Raw genomic sequence first — 8,980 nt, 5'->3', positions numbered from 1 at the left:
CAGTCGAACATTGAAGTTTGTTTGGAAAAATTGAAGGTGCAATGTTAGTTCTCTAAATTGTTGACATTCACACTTGGAGGTCCTGTGAATTGCATGAAGAGATATTCCCTTTTAAAATTCACTTTGGATTTAAGAACTTTTACTTCCTTCTGCCTGCAGGTTTGGTATGAATACATTTTGAAATCAAAATTAAAGAAAATTCATATATTTCATGATATCATAGTTATCACACTTCAATGATTTCAGATCACTGATGACTAATTAACAACATTCATTACTAATGAAGAAAGGAATAGAATTTCTCCAATAATATTTCATCATTATACATGATCCAATTCGTGCTGGGTAACTAGCTGCTTTCTTAATCAATACCTATAAGAAAAAATAAGAAATGCGTTTCGAAATTCAAAAGGTTGCTATGAAATCCTTGCTGGATTGAGGTTAAGAATTCGTGTAATCTAATGAGCTCTGTAATTAAGAACTAGGTTTGACTTGAAGAGAGAGAGAGACTTTTTCTTTAAATCTTTTTGCAGATGAATATTTCAACTGTTATTCCAGCTGTCCACAGAGGATGAGATGAAGAATAACTGGAAAATAATAAGAAAATTTCTCTGTTCTATAGATATGCATTTAGAATTTATTACGAAGATTTTAGAAAAAGTGTGTTAATATCTAAATAAAAAATAGTTTTACTAGCGCAGGAGACTGGTAGCTCTAAAAGGAAATGTATTTCCAATTACTAACATAGACTCCTACTACTAGATTTTCTTTATTAATTATTATTATTACTATTATTATTATTATTATTATTTTTATTAATACTACTACTACTACTACTACTACTACTACTACTACTACTACTACTACTACTACTACTACTACTACTACTACTACTAATAATAATAATAATAATAATAATAAAAGTAATAATAATAATAATAATAATAATAATAATAATAACAACATATTAAAGCTAAAATTTTGCATTGAAGTATCTCTAGAAAATATAAAATACGATGCGGCATGAATAGTATGAACATCACCCACATTCCGTGGTTAAAAATTATCGGGCTAAACTGCTCTGGCATAACAGACAGGGTAATACAAGCACACCGATCAGACGTCACTTTGATCGACAAGGCAACGAAAAAGAGCGTGCTACTTGAAACAGCACATATATTGAGGAAAATGATGGATTCTTAAGCAAGCTAGATGTAACACTTCTAGAACCCGACACTATTAAGCACCAGTCTCTGTCCCGTGATTAACTTAAGAAATATATATATATATATATATATATATATATATATATATATATATATATATATATATATATATATATATATATATATATATATATACATATACAGTATATATATATATATATATATATATATATATATATATATATATATATATATATATATATATATATGTATATATATATATATATATATATATATATATATATATATATATATATATATATATATATATATATATATATATATATATATATATATATAACACTGATTCTCATAAATCTACAACATGAACTGATACAAACAATAATAAGTCTGTTACTACAATAAATTAAGATAATAAAATAAGGGCAAACTGCGAGTGTGTTCAGTTGGGAAAGAATATTGATCTACCACTTTTGCAAAAAAAATAATGATATGCCTAGTACACTTTACTTTTAAGTAGGAACATGGTCGATGTCTTGACTGAGGTTTATTCAAGAAATGAAAGAAAAAAAAAGAGGTAAAATAAATTCACCAGATTTTTTTTGTATCCTTAAATCGACTATTCTTGCCAAAATATGAAAATTCACGAAACTGATGCAATTAAACTGAAGAATACTAAAACTTGATATATACTTTACACATAATTCAATTGAAATACAATATACTTTGCTCAATACATTTGATTTCTGACTTTTATTTTTATATCATATTTTACCTAATAAAGTTGCCTCTGTAATAGATAAATTCTTAATGTGCTGAATTAAAGAATAATGTCTACTGTAGAAGCTTCTTACATTACCTTAGATGAGCAATTATATACATTTGAGTTTTTAGTATGCAGACAATCACATATCAAATAATGATAATGCAAAATAAAATATAGTAACAAATGGTAAAAATATGAGCATATACATGAATATAACTTAAATGCTTATACACACACACACTCACACACACACACACACACACACACACATATATATATATATATATATATATATATATATATATATATATATATATATATACACATATGTATGTATATAAATCTATATATTATATATAAATATATATGCATACACACACATACACACAAACACACACACACACACACACACATATATATATATATATATATATATATATATATATATATATATATATATATATATATATATATATGTATGTATATATATATATATATATATATATATATATATATATATATATATATATATATATATATATATATATATATATTTAAAAAATATCAAATCCGATGAGGCATGATTAATATGAACATCAACCACATGCTGTGGTAGAAAGTTATCAGTCTAAACTGCTCTGGGATAACAGTGTAAGGGCAGACAGGGTAATACAAGCACAACGATCAGACGTCACTTTGATCGACAAGACAACGAAAAAGGAGCAGTCATAGTTGTTGCAGTTACTTGGGACTCAAGAATAGAAGATTAAGGAAGGGGGGGGGGGATGGCAAGAATAGAAAGCTCCTGTAGGGAATGTTAATATAGCCCTAAGGCTTCTAAGAAGTTTACCCTAAATACTATTGCCTTTTTCCATTTCATCGTGAGTTTTACCAAATATCTCCTGAAGTGTATTAATTAGAAGAATTATTTATCAAATGTGTAAAATAAATACCAAACATTGATGAACAAATATTTTAACCCCTCCGCAGAAGAATCTTTAGTCAGTTCCTCATAGACAGAAAAATCAGTCAAGGGTGACAGAACAATAATCTATATAAAATGTCAGTGTCTAAATGAACTTTAATAAAGAATTATAAAAATAACACATGAACGTCACACTGTTGGCAACGTAACTGGAAATAGTATATAGGGAAATCATAAAAAAAATATACAAGAAACTTTAAACAAATATGAGCTAATTTAAAATGAATGAGAAAAGGATAACAAGATTTTGTTTAAAAAGAAAGAAAAAAAAAACAACAGCAACGAGGAAAGGATAACAAGGTTTTGTTTTGAAAACATCAATGCTGGGTAAGAGCCTTGAAGAAAGGAACGAGGAATTTATAAACACTACCACCAAACTAGCCTTGAAAAGAATAAATATTAAACAAAAACAAGTGTATTCCGGTGAAACTCTCGTTAGACAAAGGCTCGTTAAAATAAAGGAATTTTTTTTTATAAAGTTTTTTGCATAGTAAAAGGAAAAAGATAATTGAACTTATATAAAATAATAGACAAAGAAAATTAATGGCTTACTATTTTTTAGGTAACCTGAGGGCGATATCATATAAGAAAAAAAAATTATCGTTCATGATAATCATAGGAAATGTCATCCATCACGAATATGTAAGTATATGAATTCTCTTTTTTGTATATTTTAAATTTTCATTATTTTCTTTTAATATCTCCGAGTAATAATAATAATAATAATAATAATAATAATAATAATAATAATAATAATAATAATAATAATAATAATAATAATAATAAATGCATTTAGAGTTACTGGTGATACCTTTTTGGTCTTACCTCGGCTACTCTGACCTTTGTCCGATTAAGTCCATAGATTTTGGAAGATACAGAAAATGTTTCAATTCATTTAGGTGATGTAATTATATTCAGTCAGTGAGGAAATTAAATAATATTTGAAGACGTTAAAAATTGTACTTGAAAGATTGACAAGATGGAAGTTAAAAAGTGGCAGTTTTTAAGAAGGTCTATCATATTTAGTGATTAGTGAAAAAGGTCTACGCATGCCAGTTAGTAAATATTCGAACTACTATAGAGTGCTTAGCTCTACAATATTTAGACTCTACGGAGGTTCCTAGGAATGGAAGGTTACTATAAACCATTCAATCAGGGATTTACAAAATAGCCAAACAATTAACTGTATTGACGAAAAAGGAAAAACATTATGAAAGGAAGGATGAACGAAAGGATGCTTTACAAACATTAGAGGGAAGTTAACGCAAGATCCTATATTAGCATACCCAGATTTTTTCAAAGATTTTTGTCATGTGATGCTTCAAGTACACGGTTAGGAGCGGCTTTATTCACGGAAATGGAAAGCAAAAATGGAAGCCGCCTATTATGCTAACAGAGAGATGTTAGATGATCCAAATTCTAGGTCAGATTATCTGTTAATTAAGGAAATATTATATAAGAGGACAAAAGAGAAAAATTAATTTTCAAGATTGTATATTTCTAACACACTAACAAGGGAAGCAAAACAAACTAAACATTCACACAAATTCGTATCATAACTAGGAATGATTTCTGACCTCGTTGCTCAGAATAGGCCAGTAAATTCGTTCAAGATTGTAATGTGTGTAATCAACATAAGGATAACTAATGTTAAAGCTCCACTGGAAAGAAACTCACAGAATTGAATGCGTTCTAAGTAGCGACAATGGATCACATTCACATGGGACTCTTTTCTGAAAATAATAAGGGATAATAACTTTAATCTTGCTTTTTTAGTGCACTTAACTCGGTATATGAAAAGTGTTCCAGTAAAGGGTAGGACTACCGATTTCGTTGCAGAGGTATTGAAGTCTAAGATTATTACTAAACATTCGTCTAAAGGTAATCCCCAACAACAATGCACCAGAGTTCATAAGTGAAAGACCTTCATGATTGTGTTAATTTTTTTGAAATAGAAGAAAAATGTCAGATTACATCTTATAAATTAAGTTCAAATGGAATGGTAGAAAAGACGAATAGGCAAATTACGGTTATTTTAAGAACCATAGTGACACCACAAACAATAAATTGGGATAATTTGAATGAAAGACATATAACTTACTATAGATAACCACCTAAACGTGCTAACAACTCTGATGACTCTATTGCATGGCAATTGGTAAGAACCTTTGAAACCATCCAACAGGCAATACAGGCTTTAAAAAAGGCCAATTAACAAATTAAAATTAGTATGACTTGAAAGCTGTTGCACCATCAGTAAAAGTAGGTTCACCATTGTATGTAGAGATAAATATAAAAGAAAGGTCAAACGAAAAGAAATCTCCTAAATTTGCAGGTTCTTATAGAGTACTTAGGGTTGAGAAGGGTAATAGATATCATATTGTAAATGAGAATAATATGAATATCAGATTTAAACCTATAAGTAATTAAAGGTGATTTTTAGTTTCTAACAAATTACAGGAAGTTTATGAAGAGATTCCAGATTTTCCTGACACTACTCGCAGGTATAATCTGTGAGACAGACATTGAGCGAGAAGCCATATGAGAAAACATGGCTGTGTACAAATTTAACACATGTTGCAGTAGTAAAAATTAACATAGATTCAGTGTTGAAAAATTAAGGGAATTTACAATTATTGAAAGTAACGTTTAAACAGTGGATTGCTTGGATCAATTATGCAAGTTTCAGAAATATAATAAATAAACTGATAAAAGGAATAGATAGTTTCATTAAGCCTAAAAGGAACAGGATATCATTATTGGCCTTTATTGGAAAAGCATTAATTGCCTCTTCAGGGTTGCAACAGAAGATGACATTAGAAAGCGAAGTGAAAGACTAAGCCAACTGGAAGATTGGGAAAAAAGCAGGGACAATATAATTAATGACGTTATACTGTAGAAGGTACACAAATACAGAAAAAATAGCATCCTTCATAAACACTGTAAATAAAAACTTAGCCAAGAAAATTAAGGTTTTAGGGAATTAGGGTTCAGTAATGAAAGTGTTAATGGACGCAGAAATAGAACTAATATTTTACCGTGAGGTGATAAAGCCCATAACGAATGGCTACAAACGAATAATAATCCCTGAGCTAATTTCACCAAAGCAATTACAGGATATGCTCGATTGATGTATGAAAAATAGTCACTATAAACTTTTTGCCAAGGGCGTACCTGCATATTACCAATTATCCACGGTGAAAATAGACGACTATATATTAGTTTTAATTTAATTCAAAAGATTGCAAAAATTTACTTAATATACCATTTATCCCTTCCCTCTAAGAGTAAGGGATACGCCTATTAATAAGAAAAAGAAAACTACTTTTGCCATAAGTGAAAAAAAAAAAAAATTTTGATTAAACATTAAGATATAAAGTACTTATGTTCTAATTGATGAAAGACGTTACATTTGCAACTTCGAATTATGATAACAATCCAATAACAGTTACAGGTTTTAGCAAAGATTAGCTTTTGCATTCAAACACACAGCCACACAGGCACACACACCCTCATATACTGTATATCTAGATATATATTTATATATATATATATATATATATATATATATATATATATATATATATATATATATATATATATATATATATATATATATATATATATATATATATATATATATATATATATATATATATACAGTATATATACATATATACATATATAAATATACATATATATATATATATATATATATATATATATATATATATATATATATACACATACATACATATATATATTTATATATATATATATATATATATATATATATATATATATATATATATATATATATATATATATATATATATATATATATAGTAGGAATAAAATAGTCAATGCTGCTATCATCATCTTTATTCGGGAGCTTTCGACATAACTTATGTCATCTTCAGCCTATCTGCAATTATCATATATAAAATTAATAAAATTAATAAAATCATCCTAAGTACATAGTTAGGAAGATACACTTTCATGAATTGATCAACTAGTTCTAAAATCAACCAATCAAGGAACATGAAACCTTAAAAAACCTTAAAAAAAATAACTTATTACACACAACTATATAAAAGACTTAATAACTAATATAACTAGTCACCCGCAGGATATGATGACCACCCATCCAGACCAGCAACCCACAGACCACACGGATCAATGGGTCACCGGCAACTGAACAGGTAAGCCCTCATTCAAGCTGGGTTTTGTCTTAAAAATATATAAAGACTCCAAGATTCTCAGCTGGCTGACGTTACTATGTCTGTCTGTAATTTTGAAATTTTCAATAGAAATGGGATGACCAGATTTAAATGCGTGGTCATAAATAGCGGAAATTGGTTTTTTACTTAACGGTATTTTGGTTCTTACCGATCTCCCCATGTGCTCCGAAATCCTACACTGAAGCTGTTTAGACGTGCTTCCAGTGTAGCACTCATTACAGAGTGCACATTGAAAAGTGTATATGACACCGGAACACAAGGGAGTAGGTAGACTCTCCTTATATTTAAACAGTGAGCCAACTGAGAACTTGTTAGTAAAAATTAATTTTAAATCTATGTGGGGATAACATTTCCCCACAACACTCATAACCTCTGTTCTTAGTCTCTCCGAAACATAACCATAGTACGGAAAGGAGACATATAACTTTTTCTTACTGACTGTTTGATTTGTTAAATTTTGACTGTAAATTTTATCTAAAAACTTCTTGACTTGATTATAATAGAGGTTCAGAGGGAACCCATTGGTAATAAAAAATGATTTTAGAAAATTTTCTTCCTCATGAAACCCCAGATAAGTTGAACATACATGATAACATCTATATAACAGTGTTTTTATCGAATTAATTTTGTAGATTTTTGGTTCGGAGCTTAAAAAATGAGTGCTTAGTCCTGTAAAAGTGTTTTTTCGAAATACTGAGGTCTCAAAGGTATTATGTTTCCGAGAGACCAAGACATCGAGAAAAGGCAAAGATTCATCCTGTTCATTTTCTTTCGTAAATCTTATGTTACGATGCTTTGTATTTAAATAATCTAAAAACTGGCTTATATGATCTAAATTTTTGAAAAGTAAAAATGTATCGTCTACATATCGACGGTACAAAAAAGGCTTAAAATCCACAGGACAATCATTCAACCATTTCCCTTCACAATAACATAAAAATATATTTGCCAAGGTTGGTCCACACGGCGATCCCATTGCTACTCCATCTACTTGCTCATATAACTTGTTATTAAACATGAATGTGGATGTAGTGGTAGCTAGTTCTAATAGTATTTTAAATTGTTTTTTACTGAAACCTTCGAAAATGTCCTCTGGGTTAGGGAAAAGCTGTTCAAGAATCATCTCCAGTGTTTCTCTTAAAGGAATGTTAGTGAACAAACTTTCAATGTCGAAGCTGCACATAACATAGTTATTTGCATCTCCGACAGAATTAATCAAGTCTACAAATTAATAAGTATTTTTCAGTGTATATTCATTTACTGTGAGAGGGGCGAGCTTAGTTACTAGATGTTTTGACAGGTCACAGGAGCAGGTATTAATAGCGCTGAGAATTGGTCTCAGAGGAATACCTCTTTTGTGAATCTTTGGGGCACCATACATAAGTTATGTCGAAAGCTCCCAAATAAAGATGATGATAGCAGCATTGACTATTTTATTCCTACTTAAATTGCGATTCCCAAGAGGAACACATCTATCAACTATATATATATATATATATATATATATATATATATATATATATATATATATATATATATATATATATATATATATATATATGTATATATGTATATATTTATATATTTATATATTGATATATATATATATATATATATATATATATATATATATATATATAAATATATATATATATATATATATATATATATATATATATATATATATATATATATATATATATATATATATATATATATATAAGTATATATATATATATATATATATATATATATATATAAATATATATATATATATATATATATATATATATATATATAT

This window comes from Palaemon carinicauda, chromosome 11, assembly GCF_036898095.1.
Source record: "Palaemon carinicauda isolate YSFRI2023 chromosome 11, ASM3689809v2, whole genome shotgun sequence".
Lineage (NCBI taxonomy): Eukaryota > Metazoa > Arthropoda > Malacostraca > Decapoda > Palaemonidae > Palaemon > Palaemon carinicauda.
This window is presented reverse-complemented; position numbering follows the sequence as displayed.